The sequence below is a fragment of the Hevea brasiliensis genome, chromosome 4, assembly GCF_030052815.1.
Source record: "Hevea brasiliensis isolate MT/VB/25A 57/8 chromosome 4, ASM3005281v1, whole genome shotgun sequence".
Taxonomy (NCBI): domain Eukaryota; kingdom Viridiplantae; phylum Streptophyta; class Magnoliopsida; order Malpighiales; family Euphorbiaceae; genus Hevea; species Hevea brasiliensis.
The window spans coordinates 46562256-46585210 of record NC_079496.1 but is presented as its reverse complement, the minus strand read 5'-3'; positions in this window follow the sequence as shown (position 1 = coordinate 46585210).

The window sequence follows — 22955 nt, the reverse complement described above, 5'->3', positions numbered from 1 at the left end:
ATATGGGACATTTGCTATAAATCAAAGTTCACAGCTAAAGGATATTTTGGTGGGCACATTATATCCAAAGAGCTATCATCTCTGTTTATCTCCATTGATTAGTATGAGATACTAATGTATATGGAATGGTGAGTCTCATACCATCTGATATGAGATATCAGGATAAACACAGTGGGTACTTGTATGATAAGTAGGTTGAACTTGTGATGAACAGATAACATGAACATGGCGTTTACTTGAGTCAATAAAGTGTTATTTGTGTCATACTAGTGCATATAATCCTCAGACCTGAGATGATACGATTGTCTCTTATATGGGTGGTTTGAGTTTGATACCACTCAGATATCAGTATTATGTATAGATATTTCAGTGTGTGCTAGCTCAAATCGGTCATATGTTGGGATAGGTATTCAGTCAAAAGGGATCTGTAGCCTTGAGTAAACAAGGTTAAAAGTCCTATGCGGATTTTAGCTGTTATTGACAAGATTAAGTTCCTGGCCAGGACAGATGACTTTTTCAGGAAAGATGTTTCCTGATGGTAAGTCTAATATGTCAAGAATTAGATTTCAAATGAGTGCATAAGATTCCATGATAAGGGATTTGACTCTACCATGACCCTTAATGGGATTGGGACATAATACAGAGGGATTTTAGTGCAAGATGACATATGATTAAAGATTCATATTTTAAGGTATTCCTTATTACTAATTAGGTGACTATAGCATGCTATGCTAAGTGTCAACCATTGTCTATAAGATGCCTAAATGATTTAGGGAAATCATTTACGGACTGCAAGAGTTCCAATGATATTAAGAGGTAATATCATTTCTCATTGCCAATTAGTAATGAGCCTAGTAAGTCACATATCTACACAAGTTAACCACCAAGTATATAACGATTTAATTGATTATTAATGAGTTTAATTAATTAATTAAATAGATTTAGTTTACAATAAGATTGCAAGGTCCCTAGCATGACTTGAAACCAAATCTTGGATGTTGGATGTATAATATAAATTAGATTTATATTTAAAGAGTTTAAATATAAAATTAATGGTGAAATTAATTAATAGAGATTAATTAATTAATTAATTTATACTTGATATAAATTAATTTGAGGGAAAAAATTATAATTTTGAGTTGAAAAGTCAAAATTATATACAAGGGCATTTTAGTAAAATCACATGGTGACACGTGGCACCATGAGATGGTGACACGTGGCACTCATAAAGGTGTGCCACTTGTTTTCCATCCATGGAAGATGATTATTTGATGATTTAATCATGGCTTGACATATGGCTTAATGAGATTAAGACAAAAATAAAGCTAGATTAAATGAGATCTTAACATGTGGCACTCCATTTAATGTCTTTTATCTTGCATATTAATGTAAGATAAGAAGAAAACAAATTAATTTAATTCTTTTTCTTCTTCTTCTTCCTCAAGTTGGACCATAACTTGACTCTCTCTCCCTCTCTTTATTTCTTCCATAGATTTATCAAGAAAAACTTATTTTCTTCTTGAATCAAAATTACTAGAAAGTGTTTCTAGTCTTATACATCCATAAGAATCTCACCATAAGCTAAAACCCCAAAGTTTATTGGTTGGCAAATCATTAAAAGGGAGAATTAAGGCTGCCATTGGTGAGCTTAGTGGAGCTTATGGTGGACAAGCTAGAGAAACTCCAATTGGTGTTCTTTAGACTTTCAAGGGAGTAAGAAGTTTGATTTTGCGCATTAAGAGGTTAGAGTCCTACTAACCCTCTTTTAGTTAGGGTTTAATTTGTTTAATTGTTAAACAACAATTCTTGTGAGCAAAAGAATGTCTAATGCATGTTAAAAGTGTGTTTTGGCATGCCTTTGGGTGTTAAAGGTTGGTTAGGACCATAATACACTTGATATGTTTACATGAAACCTTAGAAAAATTTTTGAATTCCAACTTCTAAAACCCTTATTCACACTTCCCAAGGCCTTCAAATTGGTATCAAAGCCACTATATTTGCTATTAGGATTGTTTATGGGACTTAATTGTGTGATTGGAAGTGGTTTGGGTCAATTTGGATTGGAGAAACCCTAGAAAACCCATTCTGCTATAAAGAACATGGCCTGGGCGTGTCCTAAGCCACAGGCCGTGTTCTAGGAATTACTGAGCACAGCCCAGGCGTGTCGTGTGACACGGTCCGTGCCTTCACACACCCAGGGGCGTGTCTCGCGACACGGCCCTTGTGATCGCACGCCTCAAGCTATGTAAATGGTCCTTTAGGTCGTGTTATTGGGACACGCCCCGTGTGATCGCCCACCTCAAGCTATGTAAACAGTCCTTCAAGCCATGATACTGGGTTTGGAGCGTGTTTCTTAAAGTGGGGGCATGTTTCTTAAAGTAGGGGCATGTTTCTTCCTGCATGGGCATGTTTTTGGCTGATTTTAGGGTTTTTATGCAATTGTTGCATAATTTGTAACCCACAATCATGCCTAGACCTAATTGAATGGTTCAATTAGGATTTCCAATCAAACAAATAAATTTTGAAAATTGTTTTTATGGAAATTAAATTTGAGAAAAGTTCCTAAATTTAAAATTAGTTTGAATGAGATTCAAATTGAGTTTTAAATTGAGTATGTGATAGTTATTTTAATTTTGCATGTATATTTATGTTTAATTGTTAAATGTTAATATGCATGATGGATGGTCATGGACAATAAAAGACCAATATGACTGGATTTAATTCTTTTATTTTCTTTGGGATGTAATAATTAATTTTATTCATAGTGGCATGAATTATAAAAGTTATGTTACATAGGATGTATTTCATTTATTTAAGGATTTTAAAGTCCAATTTCTTGTAAATTCACCTTGGTATGCCAAGGATTACTTTGTAATTGGTTTGCAAGAAGGACAAGGAGATCAAGAGCATTGGTAGGACTAGTGGGAGGAAGTCAAGATCAAGATGTTGATTAATGTACTCATTCAGCAACTCTTATAATAGAATAAATGAAATACACCAAGGAAATGCCCTAATTTAATTCTTGGTGGCTCAGAATTGAATCCTTTAGAAAGTCCGTGATCATGCCATTTTATTTAATTGTCTATGTATGCATGAGATGTATATGGATGGATGCTTATATATGATATATACATGCTAAAATGGATAATGTGCAAAGGGAAACCTTAATAGTAATTAAGCTGGCCACAAAATTTTTCAATTAAATGATTAAGTTGGTAATGGTATAATTATGGTATTTATAACATGGCTCTCCACTAGGGCAATTAAATTTGGAAATTTTAGACACTTAAACTATTGGCTATGGTTATATAGGGGTGGTTTATATGCTCTAAGAGATTTTTTAAATTTAATTGTTAAGCATGTGATGTTGTGAGCACGTGGGTACTTTGGTGATCAAGAATGGATGTATCTGAGGTCATCAAGGTTCAAACTTCCATACTTACTAGTGTTGCAAGGGGTTTTGCAGTCGCCTGGACGAACACTCACCGAAGTGGGAAAAGTGAGGAGTCGCCACTTTAATTTTGAGGGAAATTAACGAAAATCATTTGTGAAAGTAAATTAAAATGAAGCCACCTCAAAAACAGAGATTCTAGGTTCAGGGTCCGTAAACGGGTGGGGAAGGTGTTAGGCACCCCACCTTGTCCCTCAATTAGGGTAAGCAGATTTAACTTCACATTCTTTATAAATTAGAATTGATAGTTAGGAGGGTTTGAACGAAAATGTTAATCCTTCTGACAAAAGGAATATTTGATCTTTCACTAATCCGGATTACCCAGATACATAAGTAAATGAGACAACTTTAGTGAGTGGCTGTTGCATATTGGTTTTATTTTAGGGATTATTGTGCGCGTACATAATTCGATTTGAGAATCGGATAAGAACTCTCTTCCTACCTTTTTCGTATATTCATTAAAGATCTTGATTGAGAATCAGATAAGAACTCTCCTCCGACCTCTTTTAGATTAAAAAATTTGATTGAGAATCAGATAAGAACTCTCCTCCGATCTCTTTTTAAATATTTAGTAAAATTTAGATTGAGAACCGGATAAGAACTCTCCTCCGATCTCTTTTCAACATTTTTTTAAATTTTAGATGGAGAAACTCTCCTCCGATCTCCTTTTAAATATTTATTAAAATTTTAGATTGAGAATCGGATAAGAACTCTCCTCCGATCTCCTTTAAACATTTATTAAAATTTTAGATTGAGAATTGGATAAGAACTCTCCTCCGATCTCTTTTAAACATTTATTAAAATTTTAGATTGAGAACCGGATAAGAACTGTCCTCCGATCTCTTTTAAACATTTATTAAAATTTTAGATTGAGAACCGGATAAGAACTCTCCTCCGATCTCTTTTAAATATTTTCTTAAATTTTAGATGGAGAACCGGATAAGAACTCTCCTCCGATCTCCTTTTAAATATTTATTAAAATTTTAGATGGAGAACCGGAGAAGAACTCTCCTCCGATCTCCTTTTAAATATTTATCAAAATTTTAGATTGAGAATCGGATAAGAACTCGCCTCCGATCTCTTTTAAACATTTATTAAGATTTTTAGGTGAGAGTCGGATATGAACTCTCCTCCGATCTCTTTTATTTTAATAGGAGTCGGATAAGGACTTTTCTGATCTCTCGAAATTTGATTATAGCTACACGTCACAAAAGCCTAGAACTAAGGGTTCTGGCATTCAAAGATACCGGGGCTCGGAATAAGGCTTCTTTTAACTTATTGGTGCTTTGTGACTAGACAGGGGATACAAACTGAATTTTCCAACCTTCCTATGTGATCGCCTTTCCAGTACCTTTTGATACCCGATTTATCCCATTTATTTATTTTTTGTTCGGATTTACTTTGCCTTGTGACGTCTTATCCAATCGTCTTCTGTGTTAGCCTAATGATTCAATTTTGCTATTTTCCCGACTTATTATTTAGACCTTTCGTTTTTAAAGAAATGTTTTAGATATGGTTACCTATATTTTGTCCAACTAGAACTCTTGCATTTATAAGTAACGAAGATTGACAAAAAGAATAGACCGATTAACAAAGAAGTAAACTCGAGAATAACCTTCTATGCGTTTTTAACGCAATATAAACTTGGTGAAAATTACAAAAAAACAGAAATAAAGGAAATTCATAAAATAGGAACAAGCACTTGATAAAGCAGCGATATAAGCACTTACCTGTAGGAAGTCGAATCTATTGAGCTAACTACGGGATCACAAAACGTAACGGGCCCGCGGGCTGATAACCCGAAGACTGAGGTTTGCCTTGAAATGAAGAATACCTTTCTAAAATGCAGTTTGATCAAAATTACAATCGAGTATGAGTGAAGTTGAGCTTGGATAATGGGAGCGGAACAAAGATAACAAAGAACTGAAAGTGAGAGCATCACAGGATAATGAACGAACTGAAAATAGAGAGTTTCAGTATTCAGGAATCCCTTTTCAAGAAAACACTTCAAAAAACTGGTTTCAAAAGTTTTTCTTATGAAAGCTCAAGAATAGCAGAGTAACGAACTGAATTAAGTTTCAGAGTCCTTCTGCTATATCCACTATTCGTCCCTTGAACAGTTTTTATGCAGGTATTTATAGGAACCGGGTGCTTCCCCTGAAGGGTCAGGATCTATTTTGAGGGAGATGGAGGGTCAGGATTTCAAAGGACATGATCTAAGGCTCAGGAATTAAAGAGAATCAGAACGGACGGCCGAGATCCCCTTCAGAATATTTGTCCTTTTCCTCTTTTAATCTGACGGTCCCAAATTCTCTTGTCTGGGGCGATCCGAGGGCTGGAAATAAAAGGCGCCGGTCTTGTCGTGTTCTTCTTTGATCCAAGGGCTCCGGGCTCGTCCTTACAAATGAGATCAACGGTGGAGATTGAGATGTACAGCACTGTCGTGACATACTCTGGCACTTGTCAGTAATGCGGGTGATTCTAAGGCGTGCGGTGGGGATCTCGTCTGCAATGCTCTAACTACCTCGGCTCTGATTATGACGATAGTTAGCGGAAGTTATCTTATTCTCTTTGCTATCTGACCTCCTCTCCTTTCCGATCTTTCTAACACGCTCCTTTTCCGATCTTTCATGCCGGCCTCCCTTCTTCCGACCTCTCCTACCCTGGTCTTTTCTTTATCAGGTCTGGTCCAGTCAAAGCATTTATTCCCTCAATTTTCGAGGCATCCGCTTTGTTTTCTGCTTAGTAATAAATGCTCAGACCATCCCCTATATATATACCTTCAGCAGGAAACCCTTCCTCATTTGATTTTTCCTCTTTCCTTCTCACTTTTCTTGTTCTAACTGCTCCAGCAATAATTCCGGCCATGGTGGCATTTTTTTATCTTTTTCCAATTATCCTCTTTGTCCCTTGTCTGAAAATTTATGATGCCGGTGATCGGAGAATCATGATAACCCTATCTAATGACAGTGAGAGAACCGGACTAATTAACTGATCTGGATCGAGAACCTCGATCGTACCGATCTCGAATCGTTCGTCCGACATAATCGGCGAACCGATTTCAGGCGAGAAGACTGCTAATATTCCCCTTAACACCAGTGGCTGCCCCTTGAAGTTCATTTGGCTCCTCACCACATCGAGCGTCCCGACTACAGCTCGGTTCTGGTCTATGACAGCGGAGATGACTCTCTCTATCATCATGAGAGTCATAGTCACCCCATCTGAGGTGTATATCTGTCGATGGTCGGTCTCCTGATTAAACACATCTTTTGACTCAGCCACGAGACTAGGCTTTGACATAGGCCTTTTAGGTAGGATGTTCCACCGATCTCTAAAGATCGCCCTTATGATGTAATCAGACCTTTAATGTACTTCGATCTCTAGAGATCGCCCACATGATGTAATCAGACCTTTAATGCAATCCGATCTCCTGGGAATAAAATTTTATTTTGTCAATTATCATTTTATTATTATTTTGGTTACTCTCCAATCTCAGAAGTATTTACCTGATCCGACTCTTAATTTGAATGACCTTATCCGATCCGTAATTCAAAACACCTTAATCTGCCACTCTATAGTTAACCGATCTCTTTATGGAATCTTCGTAATATTCGTGAGACGTGTCAGAAAAGACTGGCGGATCTCGTTAACCAATGCGCTGCTTGGGACACCGTGAGCATTAAATGCTCGGACGGGTATAAATAGGGGAGGGGTTAGCCAGTTGCTCCCTTATGTCATTTTCAATCTCTCGCGAACAACTTCAAAATTCTCTCGTTTTCTCAAGCTCTTCCGACACCGATCAGACTCCGGTAAGGGTTTTTATCTTTCTTTTAGTTTAAATTCCCTATTTCCTTTGAAAATGAGCAACGCCGAGGGTCAGAGAGCGGCAAGCCCCCCTTCCGTTCAGATCTCGTGGTCATCTGATGAAGTGGAGGTGGTCGGACCAAGCGTGCGACCTGAACCTTCTAGGGTCCCTATTCTAGCTCAAGGGCAAGCAGCACTATCAAGGCATGTACCTTCTTCAGGGAGGGAGAATCTTCCCATGGACGAATTGCCATCGGTCCTTCAAGAAACCGATCTGCAGTCGTTCAGCCAAGAGTATAACATTCGGCCTGATTCTTATGAGTTGATTAGGTGTCACGGCGATCTTCGTGCCGATCACTTCTTCAAGGAGAACGATATGATCATAATCTACGAAGAACAATTAAAAGCCGGTCTACGGTTCCCTTTGGACGACTTCTTCAAGGAAGTTTTAAAATATCACCAAGTGTGCATCGCTCAAGTTCACCCGAACTCGTGGCGGATCTTAGTAGCCTTCCGAGGCTTATACCAAGCTAAGGGGCTCCGACCTACAACTAAGGTTTTCACCGAACTGCATAGGCTGACTAGTCGAAAGGACGACGAGTATTGATTCTTCCAGGCGAAACCCCATTGTGGACTTTTTACCGACCTGCCTTCCTCCCTGAAGAATTGGAAGAACCGCTTCTTTATCCTGAGGAGTAAAATCCCGAACGGCTTTAAGGGCTTCCCTCGCAGCTGGCTGCACCAGGGCCCTGTACTTCTGAAGCGCATCACCTTAAAAAGGAAAAAAGGTTTGATGGTGATGGAGCTGAAAGATCAGGTGGGCCGAGAGAAGTTCTCTTGTCTGGACGCAGTTACTGCCAAACTGCATCACTGGACAATGGAATTGATCACTGGCGAAGATTGCGGGCTTCAGCTCTCTGACCTCGGCATCGATATTTTCTATATCTCAGATCTTTGGACCTTAGCGATCTCACTGACCTCTTCTTTGTGCAGGTATGGCAAGCAGCGAAGCCTCCAAGAAGAGTCAGAAGCGAAAGAGAGAAGTCTCTCGAAAAGTGCGGGAGATGAAGCGATCTGAACTGCTCCAGACACCCAGGCATGAAGCTGAGGAAATACAAGGGGGCTCATCTCAACCTTCGGGGCAGCCGATCCCCGAGGTAGAAGTGATTCGATCTCCTCCTCGCCAAGAAGAGCCGCCTCCACCTCCTCCAGTCGCTTCGGGTGCGGAAGGGGGTCCTTCTCAACCTACCACAAGGACCCTCTCTCGCGGTGCTCAAGTGCTGATCCATTCCTTGGAGAAGAACCGAACTGTTCGGGAGAATTCGGGTTTGGCTAAAGTTCTGGGGGCTTCTATCTGCCTTTGGGAGGATTGGGACAAGCTGTCTCTGGACAATCTTGATGACATCCTGACCTGATCCATGAGCCTAAACATGGAGTGCTTAGTGAATCAGCATATCGTTCGGGAGAAGGCTCACCGCCTGGGTAAGGAGGTCGAGAAGATGGGTCATGAAGTGGCTTCCCTCTGATCCCAACTCTCATCCGCTCAGAACTATATATCTGAAATTGAGGGGCGGATGAAGTTCTACGAGGACAAGCTGGCCGAGCAAGCTCGTGTTCTAACCGAGCGAGATCGTGTTCTTGAAGAGATTCAGGCACTCCGGGTAGGTGAAGTTGCTTAGCTCACTGAGGAGCTCAAAGCGAAAGAGGAAGAGGCGGTGACAAGGGAGGCCGGCGCTTATGTGAATGCTCACAGGGATCTCCTGGCCGAGCTCAAGAATCGGTACCCCGAGGAGGACTTCTCTTGGATGGTAGATCTGGCTCCCCAGGACGAGGGTGAGGATAGTGAGGAGGAGGCTGAGGGTGAGAGAGGAAACGAGCAAAATGTAGATCAGGCTGGGGGTGATCCTCCAGTCGAATGACTTGTACAAACTTTAATATGAAATGAAATTCCCTTTTTGTTCAGTGAATGGATGTGATCGGAAAATCTCTAAATTACTTATGCATTTGATTGTCTGAACATATTAAAACAATTAAAAGTGATTATTAATCCAAGTGTAAGAGGTCAGAAAACACAATAAGCATGAGATCGGCAGGGAACCAACGCTAAACAGGATTTGATTAAAATTGGAAATTTGGCGTGAGCACTTAAGATCGGAATCGCCATTAAACCAGATCGGAACCTTAACTTGATTATTCCTAAACTTTTAAAATGAAGATCTAGTCTTTGGTTGATTTAAATGCGAGAGAGATCGGGAATGTAATTGACTATTCAGGAGATTTGACAATTGGTTTGAGAGATTGGTAAGGCTTTAAATGACATGGGGACTTAGTATTGATTTGATTCCTTTTGAGGAGAGATCGGAAATGTGATTGTTCGGTAAAGAGAGATCAGAAATGTAATTGGCTGGTAAAGGGAGACTTAGTGCTGGGGATCAGTTTCGAAATTTATTAATTTTAGGGATCGGCCAAAATATGGTGTCGACAGCTGCCCCTCTTTACATAATTCCTACTGGAAAAATTTCCGTGTAGGGATTATGTAAAGATTTAGGCCCATATTTTGGGCGATTAGGTGTTCAAGGTTAGGAAACTAAAGCTTACTTAAGTTAGTGACCTAGAGATTGGTAACAGAAGTTAAAATGCTAGAAAATTAAAATCAACTTGGATCAAGGAACTAGAGGTTGATAACAGGAAATTTAAATGCTGAAAATTAAAATCAACTTAGATCAAGGAACCAGAGGTTGATAACAGGAAATTTAAAATGCTGAAAATTAAAATCAACTTAGATCAAGGAACCAGAGGTTGATAACAGGAAATTTAAAATGCTGAAAATTAAAATCAACTTAGATCAAGGAACCAGAGGTTGATAACGGGAAATTTAAAATCAACTTAGATCAAGGAACCAGAGGTTGATAACAGGAAATTTAAAATGCTGAAAATTAAAATCAACTTAGATCAAGGAACCAAAGGTTGATAACAGGAAATTTAAAATGCTGAAAATTAAAATCAACTTCGATCAAGGAACCAGAGGTTGATAACGGGAAATTTAAAATCAACTTAGATCAAGGAACCAGAGGTTGATAACAGGAAATTTAAATGCAGGAAATTAAAATCAACTTAGATTAACGAACCAGAAGTTGATAACAGGAAATTTAAATGCGAGAAATTAAAATCAACTTAGATCAAGGAACCAGAGGTTGATAATAGGAAATTTAAAATAACTTAGATCAAGGAACCAGAGGTTGATAATAGAAAATTTAAATGCAGGAAATTAAAATCAACTTAGATCAAGGAACCAGAGGTTGATAACATGAAATTTAAATGCAGGAAATTAAAATCAACTTAGATCAAGGAACCAGAGGTTGATAACAAGAAATTTAAATGTGGGAAATTAAAATCAACTTAGATCAAGGAACCAGAGGTTGATAACGGGAAATTTAAAATCAAATTAGATAAAGGAACCAGAGGTTGATAACAGGAAATTTAAATGCAGGAAATTAAAATCAACTTACAAAGCAAGTCTAATCTCAACACGAGAAGTTCTTCCCTGATGAAGTGTACTTAACAGGATCCTGAAAGCCGATGATTAATAGAGGACGAGTTGCAAGTCTTGACCTACGACCCCATTTCTCTGGATGCCCCTTTTCGGTTCCCGACTTTCTTCTTATTTTACGAAAAGCGCCCTTGCGGGTTTTCACTTTCCTATCGCTGGATGCCCCTTTTCGGTTCCCGACTAGAAGCGCCCTTCCAAGTTTTCACCTCTAGTTTTTTTTTTTTTTTTTTTTTAGGCCATTCCTTGTAAATCTCATAGTAAAGTACTTGAGGTTATCAATTTTAAATCCTAATCTTATGGCAAAATTGTAAATGATTAATAGCGCATTAGATAAAGAGATTGAAGAAGGATAATATTAAAGAGTGAGTATAGGGAAGTTAAAAACAAAGAGATAAACACAAATAAAGTATGACTTTATTATGGTTTTAAGAAATAAAAGGTACAGTTTCAAAGAAAAAGGGTACAGGAATAGATCTCACATATTCCTTGTAGTTAGCTTTGAAGTCTCTTAACTGCCATTATTTCAAGTACCCTGAAGCCTCATGCCATGACGGTTTATTTCCATCCTCGGTTTCATGCCCCGTTCCTTATATCTCCCTTTTGGTTCTTGGGATGCCCTTTCGGGTTTTCACCCCTAGCCCTTTTTTTTGTTTCCTTTTTTTTTTTTTTTTTAGCTTGCTCTTTCAGGACGCCCTTTCGGGTTTTCATCCTTCACTCATTTTACAGAAAGCGCCCTTCGAGGGTTTTCGCCTTCTTTCACACATTTTGCTAGGAGCGCCCTTTCGGGTTTTCACCCCTACCCTTTTTTTTTTTTTTTTAGGCATAGTATCTCTTGACGGTGTCGGCATTCACAGGTCTTGGAAATTCTTCGCCGTCCATGTGGGTCAAGATCAAGGCCCCACCAGAAAATGCCTTTTTAACCACATTGGGTCCCTCATAGGTTGGTGACCATTTACCCCGGGGATCATTTTGATTCGGGAGAACTTTCTTCAGAACTAGGTCCCTGGGTTGAAATTCGTGAGGGCGAACACTTTTGTCAAATGCCCTAGCCATTCTTCTCTGGTACAACTGCCCATGACATGCTGCTGCTAACCTCTTCTCATCCAGTAAGTTTAATTGGTCTAACCTTGACTGGATCCATTCCGACTCATCAATCCCTGATTCCTTCAGAATCCTTAGGGAAGGAATTTCAACTTCGATAGGTAATATAGCCTCCATCCCATAAACTAGCGAATAAGGAGTTACCCCAGTTGATGTTCTTATGGAAGTTCGGTATGCGTGAAGGGCGTAAGGGAGCATATCATGCCAAACCCTATAAGTGATCGTCATTTTCCGGATTATTCTTTTGAGATTTTTGTTTGTGGCTTCCACTGCTCCATTCATCTGGGGACGGTATGGGGAGGAATTGAGATGTCGAATCCTGTATTGATCACATAGCCTTTGGATCTTTGGACCATTCAAATTCTTGGCGTTGTCTGTGATAATTTAATTGGGGAGGCCATGCCGGCAGATGATATTATTTCTGAGGAATTTGAGAAATGTGTTCTGTGTAATGTGAGCATATGATATTGCTTCGACCCATTTAGAAAAATAGTCGATGGCTACTATGATAAACCTGTGCCCATTGGATGCCTTAGGATTGATGGGACCAATCACATCGATGCCCCACATTGTGAAAGGCCAAGGTGAGACGAGGTTGAACAACTGGTGAGGCGGAACATTTATTGGATCCGCGTAGATTTGACACTTATGGCACTTTCAGAAATACTCAATGAAATCCTTTTCCATGGTAGTCCAAAAATATCCCCGTCGCATGATTTGCTTAGCCATCATATGCCCATTGGCATGGGTTGCACAATTTCCCTGATGGGTCTCGAAAAGGATTCTCTTTGCCTCCTTCGCATCCACACATCTCAACAATTCACCGTTGGAGCTCCTTTTGTATAGAATTTCTCCACTGGGGAAGTATCCCAATGCTAATCTCTGAATCATCCTCTTTTCATTTTTGCTCGCCCCTGAGGGGAATTCTCTGGTTCTGATGTAAACCAGGATGTCATGATACCAAGATTTACCATCAGGTTCTTCTTTGATCATGAAGCAGTAAGCCGGCTCATTCCTTGTTTTAATCTTTAATACCTGAGTCGTCTGCCCTTCTTCAATTTGAGCCATAACAGCCAAGGTGGCCAAGGCGTCTGCAAATTGATTCTTATCTCGACTAAGGTGAGTGAAAGAGATTTCCTCAAATTTCTTAGTCAGCTCCAGCAAGTACTTCTGGTATGGGATTAGCTTCGGATCCTTGGTTTGCCATTCTCCCTTGATTTGATAAATGATCAGGGCTGAGTCTCCATATACCTCCAATTTCCTGACCTTCATTTTGACAGCAGCTTGTAGACCCATTACACAAGCTTCATATTCTGCGACATTGTTGGTGCAGTCGAGCCTCAACTTGATAGCTATCGGAAAATGTTTCCCATCTGGGGATACCAATACGGCTCTGATTCCATTACCGGACAAATTGACAGCTCCGTCAAAATACATTTCCCGAACATCAGCTGGCTCTTTTTCTCCGCAGTCTTTTTCGTTAATATGCTCATCGAGGAACTCAAAATCCAGAGCCTCATAATCCTAGATAGGGTTTTCTGCTAGGAGATTAGCAATCACGCTACCTTTCACTGCTTTCCGGGTCATGTAGACAATGTCATATTGGGATAATATGACCTGCCATTTGGCTATTTTTCCTGGCACGAATGGGCTGTCGAACACATACTTAATAGGATCCATTCTGAAAATGAGCCATGTATTGTGATTCAACATGTAGTGCTTGAGGCAATTCACTGTCCAGGCTAACGCGCAGCAAGTTTTCTCTAAGAAAGAATACCTTGACTCACACTCATTGAACTTTTTGCTCAGGTAATAAATAGCCCTCTCCCTCTGGCCGGTATCATCATGTTGCCCCAAAATGCATCCGATTGAGCTTTGTTGGACGGCCATATACAGGATCAGAGGCCTACCTGCCACCGGCGGAACCAATACTGGTGGGTTAGACAGGTACTGCTTGATTTTCTCGAAAGCCTCTTGACAAACCGAATCCCATTGGGTGGTGTTGTTCTTTCGGAGTAGTCTAAAAATAGGCTCAGCTTTAGCGGTGAGATTGGAAATAAACCTTGATATGTAGTTCAACTTCCCTAAGAAACTGCGCACCTCCCTTTCTGTTTTTTGGGATGGCATCTCTTGAATGGATCGAACTTTGTCTGGATCAACTTCAATTCCCTTCTCACTCACTATGAATCCCAACAATTTCCCAGATCTAGCTCCGAATATGCATTTGGCAGGGTTCAGTTTCAGCTGATATTTCCTGAGTCTCTCGAATACTTTCCTCATCACCTGTACATGGCTCTCCTCTCCCCGGGATTTTATGATCATATCATCCACATACACCTCCACTTCTTTATGCATCATATTGTGGAATAATGTGACCATGGCGCATCGGTAGGTGGCTCCAGCATTCTTTAATCCGAAAGGCATGACCCGATAGCAAAATACCCCCTATTGAGTGATAAAAGCAGTTTTCTCCTTGTCTCCCACATCCATTGGGATTTGATTGTACCCTGATGTCCCATCGATACACGAACACCTGCCCAATCCCACAGCATTGTCTACTAACACATCAATGTGAGGGAGAGGGAAATCATCTTTCAAGCTCGCTTGATTAAGGTCCCTGTAATTGACGCACACCCTAACTCTCCCGTCCTTCTTCATTACCGGGACAACGTTAGCTATCCATTGGGGATATTTGACTACTTCCAGAAACCCAACATCATACTGTTTCTTGACCTCATCCCTAACTTTGAGCAGTGTGTCAGGGTTCATTCTTCTTAACTTCTGCTTTACCGGGATTGTCCCCGGAATTAGGGGAATTTTGTGCGTCACTATCTGGGGGTCCAAACCAATCATGTCGTCATAGCTCCAGGAAAACACTTCCAGGAATTCTTTGAGCAAACTGATCATATCTCCCAATTCTTCACTCTCCACAACCTTAAGTTCCCTTTTTACTTCTTCGGTGGCCAAGTTTACGGTGCGTGTTTTGTCTCCACAAGGCACTAGGGAAGGTTCATCCTTTTCATCCCTTTCTTCTATGAGCTCCACCCTCAGAATCACTTGAAGTAATGGCAGTAATGGGGATTTCAAAATTAACCAGAGGAATTTCTGAGTCTATTGAATTATTAGGTGTTAATTGATGAATGATCCTGAATGAACGAAAATAGAATATATTATAAGGATGGAATTCAAATGGAAAGAAAAAGACAATCGGATATAAAATGCGCTATTAATTCATTAAGATTTATGACATAAGAAAAGGGTCCATTTACAATGTTACACTTGCCACCATGGACAAAATGATCGCGTGTAGATAACCAAAGGTACTTTACTCAAAATTAAGTACAGGGATGTCCTCCGCTGTCCAGTTGTCCAATTCTTGCCCCTCAGCCATTGGTGAGACCAGAGCCTCATACAAGGAATCCAAGTGGATGACATCGATGGATGGTTCATCAGGTGATTCTTCCACATCTGCCGAATTTTCAATGACCGGTTTAGTGAAGACTTCCGTGATTCTCGGGACTACCTTCATTCTCTCAATTTTCTGATCGAATCTCTGATCCCAAAGTCTGTTCCTCAACCAGAATCGCCCATCCATGAAGGCATCTTCCTCATAACCCAAACCGTAACGGCCCACCTTCTGGATAGCAGGTATAGGTTCAACAATCCCTTGCAATGCAGCTCCTAGGCCTTTGCCCTCTTCATACCCATTCTTCGACATCACTTTGGCTACCATAGCCATAGCCCCTTCATTTCTTGAAACATTTTCTTGTAGTTCGAAGGCCTGGAAGGAGCTTTCTAACGACTCCTCAGCCGCTTCCACATAAGGAAGTGATTGTGGCTTGGTGACCAATATGGCTTCTTCCCCTTTCACGATGATGATTTTGCCGTCCATGATATACTTTATCTTCTGATGCAAAGTTGAAGGAACAGCATTCGCTAAATGGAACCACGGCCTCCCCAGCAACATAGTGTAGGCCGGTTCAATGTTCATCACTTGGAATGTGACGTTAAAGGTGCATGCGCCAATTTGGAGTGGCAAGTCAATGTCTCCCAGCACTTCTCTTCTTGTACCGTCAAAGGCTCTTACCACCATAGCACTCTGACGTATGTTCGATTGGTCAACCGGCAATCTGGCCAAAGTGGCACTGGGTAATACGTTGAGTGCTGATCCATTATCAATAAGGACCTTGGCCACTATACAACCTTTACATTTCACTGTCACATGGAGGGCTTTAGTGTGTGCCAAGCCTACAGGATCTATCTCTTCTTTAGAAAAGGTGACAAAACTGGATGCCTGGATTTGTCCCACTATCTTCTCGAACTGCCCTGGTGTGATGTCGGGGTTCACAAAGGCCTGATCCAAGATTTTCTGCAAGGCTTGACGGTGCACCTCAGAGCTCAAAATTAGTGACAATAGTGAAATTCGGGCAGGTGTCTTCCTTAATTGTTCCACCACATCATACTCACTCTGCTTCATTATTTGAAGCAGTGGCTCCTCTTCCTCTCTTAGTCCGGTAGGTTCTACTTCCTCCGTTTTCTCAACCTCCTCCTCTGTTCTCTTCTGTGACTCTCCCATTTTTACTTTCCCTTTCTTCTTTTCTTTTTCATCAAACCCATAACATCTCCCACTTCTGGTTATAAACTCAACCTCTGATTCAAGTGGGGAAGATTTTGTGGCAGTAGCGGGCTGAGGATTAGGTTGGGGAGTAGTATTGCTGGTAGGTCCAGTGTAAGTCATTCTGAAGTGCTCATGGGGAGTGAAGCACGGCTTTGGAGGTGCCAGAGGTGAAGCAAGATTAGGAGCCAACGTACTGCTTGACGCTCCTTGGGTGAAAACTTGGAAGTTATAATTCCAAGGTATGGCATGGGTATTGGTGACAGGGAGCTGAGGCGGGGTTCGGATAATCATCACTGGTGGTGAGGCTACTGGGGGTAAGAAGGTGATTCTGGGTTTAGAGGTGGAAGCATTTTGGCTGAATCTAGCTGTGTTCACTCCCCCTTCCATCCTTGACCTTGTCTGGCATCTCAGAACTTTGAGAGACAGTAAGTTCTAAACCTCCTACTTAAACTCTTCACAATTTCGCAGCTGGTGGTTAGCTGCTTCTCCATGATAGGAGCAACCTGGCCCCTCTTCAGGTTCCGGTGCTTGAGGGTAGAGGTAACCTTCCCTTACTGCCATCCTAAAAATTGCCTCATAGTGAGGAACCAGATTATCTATCTCTGGGGTTAACCCTTCTCCGCCAGACTCTATCATATTTACACCATTGCCCGCATTATGATTGGGCAACGGGTTTGAGGTAACATTGGGGAGGGAACCATTCCCCTCAATCTTCAACCACCCGTTTTTGATTAAAGCGTGCACTCTCCCTCTGAGTGCCCCGCAGTTGTCAGTTGAATGCCCTTGTGCCCCCCCCATGATATTCACAACGGGCAGTGGCATCATACCACCTGGGGTATGGTGGCTGAATTGGGTCTAGAGGAACCGGTACTATTTGGTTTATACCGATGAGGTATCGGTATATTTCACTGAGTGGGAGGGGAAGGGGTGGATCAGGGTTTCTTGGTGGTCTGGGACTATTTTGAGGTGGCCTAGTTTAAGTAGGTGGAGGAGGCGGTCTGGGTTGGTAATTTGTAGGTGGAGGATACTGTGGGCGTGGGTGTGGATAATTTGGGAAAGGAGGTGGAATGTTGGCAACTGTTTGGCCATGAGGGGGAAGATACGGCCGGTAGTTATTTTGGGGAAGTGGGGAATAATTGTTCTGCCGGGTGATGGAATGCACATGACCCTCCTTTTTCTTGCCAAAACTGGCAGTCTTCTTCACAGGGTTCTCGGCCAACTCCTGTAATCGTCCCATCCTTAAGTTGGCCTCAATTCTCTCACCCGCTTGGATGATATCCGAGAAGCTGTTGGAGGTATTCCCAATCATCAGATTGAAATAAGGAGCCTTCAATGTCTCGATGAACATGGAGCATAGTTCATTGTCGGTTACTAGAGGATATACTTCTGCAGCCTTCTCCCTCCATCTTTGGGCATATTCCTTGAAGCTTTCCCTGTCTCTCTGCACCAGGTTTTGAAGGTCCCTCCTTGTGGGGGCCACATCACAGTTAAATTTATATTGCTTTAAGAAGGCATCAGCTAAATCCTTCCAGGAGCGCAGTTTGCTCTGTCCAATCAGATACACCATCTCGAGTACATTCGGAGAGGCTCTCATGAAAGAAGTGGATGAGAAGTCTGTCATCTTCTGTCAAGGCAGACATTTTGGCAATGTAGGTTGCCAGGTGAATGCGGGGATCTGAGTTCTCGGTATACTTGTCGAAATCCGGGACTTTGAATTTGGGTGGCACCACCACGTCTGGCACCAATCTCAGTGACGCCACATCGACTGAACCATACATGTTCAGCCCCTCTATTGCTCTCAATCTTTCCTCTAGAGCAGACAGCTTCTCGTTTTCCCTAGTCTTACTTTCTCCTCCTACTGTATGAAATGCTTCCCTAGTTGGGAGATGAGGGGCGGAGTGAACTGGAGGAATTAGTATTGAAGGGTATGGGTCGGCATTTGAGACGACTGGGTAATGGGAGAAAGGTAGGTCATTATTTATGGTAGCCTGGTTGACAGTGATTGTCGGATCCGGGATAGGTGACTGAAAGGTGAAAGAGGATGAAGCCTGATGAGGATCCATTATTGTAGGTGGCGGAGGAGGTAGTGGTAGGTTAGGTTCTGAAGCGGGTTTATTTTGGGACATCTCCCTCATTAGTCTCATGAGTTCTGAGACCTGATCTTTCAATTCAGAAACCTGTCCTTGTAAGTTCTATACTTGTTCCTGATCTTCCATTATCTTCTTTGTTCGAGATCTTGTTAAGTACACTCGTTTGGGTTGAATCGTGTGCTTGGTCAGGCTTGCTTTGTTTGAAGCAATGTTGATTTTTTGTAGGAAGTAAAAAAGAGCTTTTAATGAATTTTGAATTTCGTAAAAAAAAAACTAAAGGTCCTGGTTCGGACAAAGGATACAGTGGCATTTGGGAGCCAAAATGAAATCTGCAGAAGGATGATTGTATCAATTTTATCATGGCATCATTCGATAGTCTGACTGTGAATGACTGGATTGAATGCGTATCTATGATACCTGTCCATATGGCACATCCAATTTTTCGCATAACCCTAGCGAGGGGGTTCCTACGGGAGTTATACTATTCATTCATCATTTTGCTAAACAATGGCCCAAAAATCATTCTATTAACTGAATAATTTGTACACAGCATTCTTTACATTAGCCTAGGCTCAAGGAGGTTTTTTATAATGAGATGACATTTTCTGAGATACTCATATAACCTTTCTTCTTGTTTGGCAAGGTCGAACACTTTCAGAGCATATTTGAATTCAGGTAGGAGTTCTTGTTTTCCCTGTGCTATCGTTCTCTCTAGCTGGTCAACATTCTCTTTCAGCTCTTGATAGAGAGCGGCTTGTCTTTCTTTTTCCTTTCTTTCCTTAGCACATTCTTTTAGAATATTGTTGATGAGTAGTGCCTGTTCCTTCAATTCGAGCTTCTTCTTTTTGTTTTCTTATTTATATTCTTCTACGAGTATCTCTTGGTATTTTATTTTTTTCTTGAAGCTTACTATTCTGTACTTCTACTTCTTTTACTACAGCTTGGAGAGAGCCTTTTTCCTTTTCCCACTGTGCCTCTTGCTCTTCGAAGCCCATCTTTTCGGCCCTTGCCTCTTCCCTGAGTCTTCTTACTTTTCTTTTAAGGTTCTGCTGTTAATCCTCCAACTGTTTTATTTGTTCTTGCAGTTGTGAGTTCTCGGTGTTTGCCTTCTGTAGTGAGTCAGCCAGATGATTATTAGCTTCTTCTGATAGGACGTTTCGGCAAGGGTTGCTGTCTTCGAATTTTGTTGGATCTCTAGCCAAGTGTTCTTGATCCCTGTCAGCCCTCCATTTAAGATAATCGCCTGTGGCACTTGGGCCTTTGGGCGACCTCTCCATCAGAGTGACATTTTCCCAAGATTTGCGAGCCATTTTTAACCCTTCCTCTTCCTTGAGCTCATGATAGAAATGACCTTGGTGGTATTCTTCTGTATTGATTCTGAACTGTGTTGAGCCGAATTGTCTCATTACTAAGGCCGGAGTGTAACTTGTGTGTCCAGTCACTCCGATTAGGGATACTGATTGATTGTTCCCCTTGCTGATCAGAATGGATTGACTTGACGTCCAAAATTTCTTCCAACAATAGTTATGGCTATTGGAGCTCAAAATCCGTTCTTGCCACTGCGGCTCATCCTTCAGGCTGATTACCAATCGGCTCATTTTCTCGATGAGAGGCTGGTCAAGATACCAAGTTAATCCCTTCGTCTCCATAGGACACATATGACTAATGATCCAGAGATGCAATAATTGAGAACAACACTTAATGGACCCCTTGCCTTGCTGTCTGTAGTAAGTAAGGGTTAAGAAAGTCTTGGCAAGTATTGCCGGTACTGGATTGACCTTCCGTTTCTCTACTGCCCAGAACATTTCCACAACACCGCAGGTTATGATTCCGGAAGGTCCAGGGAACAAGATCAGGCCGTAGATTGCTAAAGCGAGCATCAATGAAGCTTGATCCCATTGTTCATCTTGGATGCATTGATCCAACCCTTTCTTGAGATAAGTCCAATACCATCCATGCGTGTTTCCTTTGACAGTTTCCCTAGCCTTTGCTTCTTCTGGTGGAATTCCCAATATATGTGCGAACCGCTTCTGTGTCCGCCATGCTCGAGGTGTAGGTAAATCCGATTCTGCGCCACATAAGGGATTTCTAGCAATGCTTGATATTCTTCCATAGTGGGAGCAGTATCGATGTCGTTGAAAGAGAACACTCCAAACTTAGGGTTCAAACTGGCAATATGGCCTTTAGTGCTAGGACTTGAACTTTAACTCGTATCAAGGTTGCAATCCTCCCATATTTCTTCTCAAATTGTGCTTTGACCTGATCAGGAAATGACTTCCAACCATTGGCCAGACCCTCGAGACTGTTCATTCTGACCTCAATCTTGTTCAGGTCCAATGGAGGTAATGAGCTAGTATCACTGTGTGGGGGCACTGAATTATTTTTGGGCCATGGTTTAGCATTCTGTTCTGACTTAAGAACTTCTTCTGCCGACTGACTCGAGGATGCCATGTTAAAAATGATGCTTATCCTTTTACAGACCTTATTTTGGTGATGCCTGCAGGAAAAACTTATTAGCGGGATAAATTTAGGTAATCTTGAATTATATTATTGACAGAGTGACACTTACACATTTATCAAAGTAGAAAAATGTGTAGGTGTTCTTAATAGTATGATTCAAGATTACCCTTAAAAATAAGAACAAAATAAAATAAACAGAATAGGGTAAGAGTAAGCATGCCCCTTTTGTCCTAAAATAAAGGAGAGTCCTAGTACCAGCTAGGTGCTACCTAATTGGACAGTTCTATCTTACAAGGTAGCTTGCTACGGCTTCCAGCTATCGTGATAGTTTAGCTCAAGGTTTAATTTTCTAAAAGCCACAGGTTCCCAAATTGCCCCTACTGTAAACAGTAGAGCCCCATTCTATCCCCCATGATACTGTCGGGAAAATTCCACGGGTATCACAGTGAATAGAACGAGTTTCAATTTGAGCAGAAGCCTTCACGGATACTAACGGGGTAAAAACCCATGGGTACCGCTACATGACCCCCTCCTATTTTCCTAAAAGGGTAAGAAAGCCCGGGTATAGGGCTGAAGTGTGTGAGGAGATCACGTCAGTGTTCAGTGTGTGAAGGGACACCTTTACCTCTTCTCAATACAGGGGGAAATTTTCTTTTTTTTCTTTTAGATGAAGAGCGCTGTAAGAAGTAAAATAAGCAAAACAAGCAAACAATTAGCAGGAATAACAATAATTAACGTATAAAATTTTACGGAATGAGCCCACCTAACTATGATTTGATTGCAAAATTAAATCTACTTTTGGACCTCTAGACCGGGGTTAAGTTTAACAACATCCCCAATGGAGTCGCCAAGCTGTTGCAAGGGGTTTTGCGATCGCCTGGACGAACACTCACCGAAGTGGGAAAAGTGAGGAGTCGCCACTTTAATTTTGAGGGAAATTAAAGAAAACCATTTGTGAAAGTAAATTAAAATGAAGCCACCTCAAAAACAGAGATTCTAGGTTCAGGGTCTGTAAATGAGTGGGGAAGGTGTTAGGCACCCCACCTCATCCCTCAATGAGGGTAAGCAGATTTAACTTCACGTTCTTTATAAATTAGAATTGATATTTAGGAGGGTTTGAACGGAAATGTTAATCCTTCTGACAAAAGGAATATTTGATCTTTCACTAATCTGGATTACCCAGATACATAAGTAAATGAGACAACCTTAGTGAGTGGCTGTTGCATATTGGTTTTATTTTAGGGATTATTGTATGCGTAAATAATTCGATTTGAGAATCAGATAAGAACTCTCTTCCGACCTTCTTCATATATTCATTAAAGATCTTGATTGAGAATCAGATAAGAACTCTCCTCCGACCTCTTTTAGATTAAAAAATTTGATTGAGAATCAGATAAGAACTCTGCTCCGATCTCTTTTTAAATATTGAGTAAAATTTAGATTGAGAACCGGATAAGAACTCTCCTCCGATCTCTTTTCAACATTTTTTTAAATTTTAGATGGAGAACCGGATAAGAACTCTCCTCCGATCTCCTTTTAAATATTTATTAAAATTTTAGATTGAGAATCAGATAAGAACTCTCCTTCGATCTCCTTTAAACATTTATTAAAATTTTAGATTGAGAACCGGATAAGAACTCTCCTCCGATATCTTTTAAACATTTATTAAAATTTTAGATTGAGAATCGGATAAGAACTCTCCTCCGATCTCTTTTAAACATTTTTTAAAATTTTAGATGGAGAACCGGATAAGAACTCTCCTCCGATCTTCTTTTAAATATTTATTAAAATTTTAGATGGAGAACCGGATAAGAACTCTCCTCCGATCTCCTTTTAAATATTTATTAAAATTTTAGATTGAGAACGGATAAGAACTCTCCT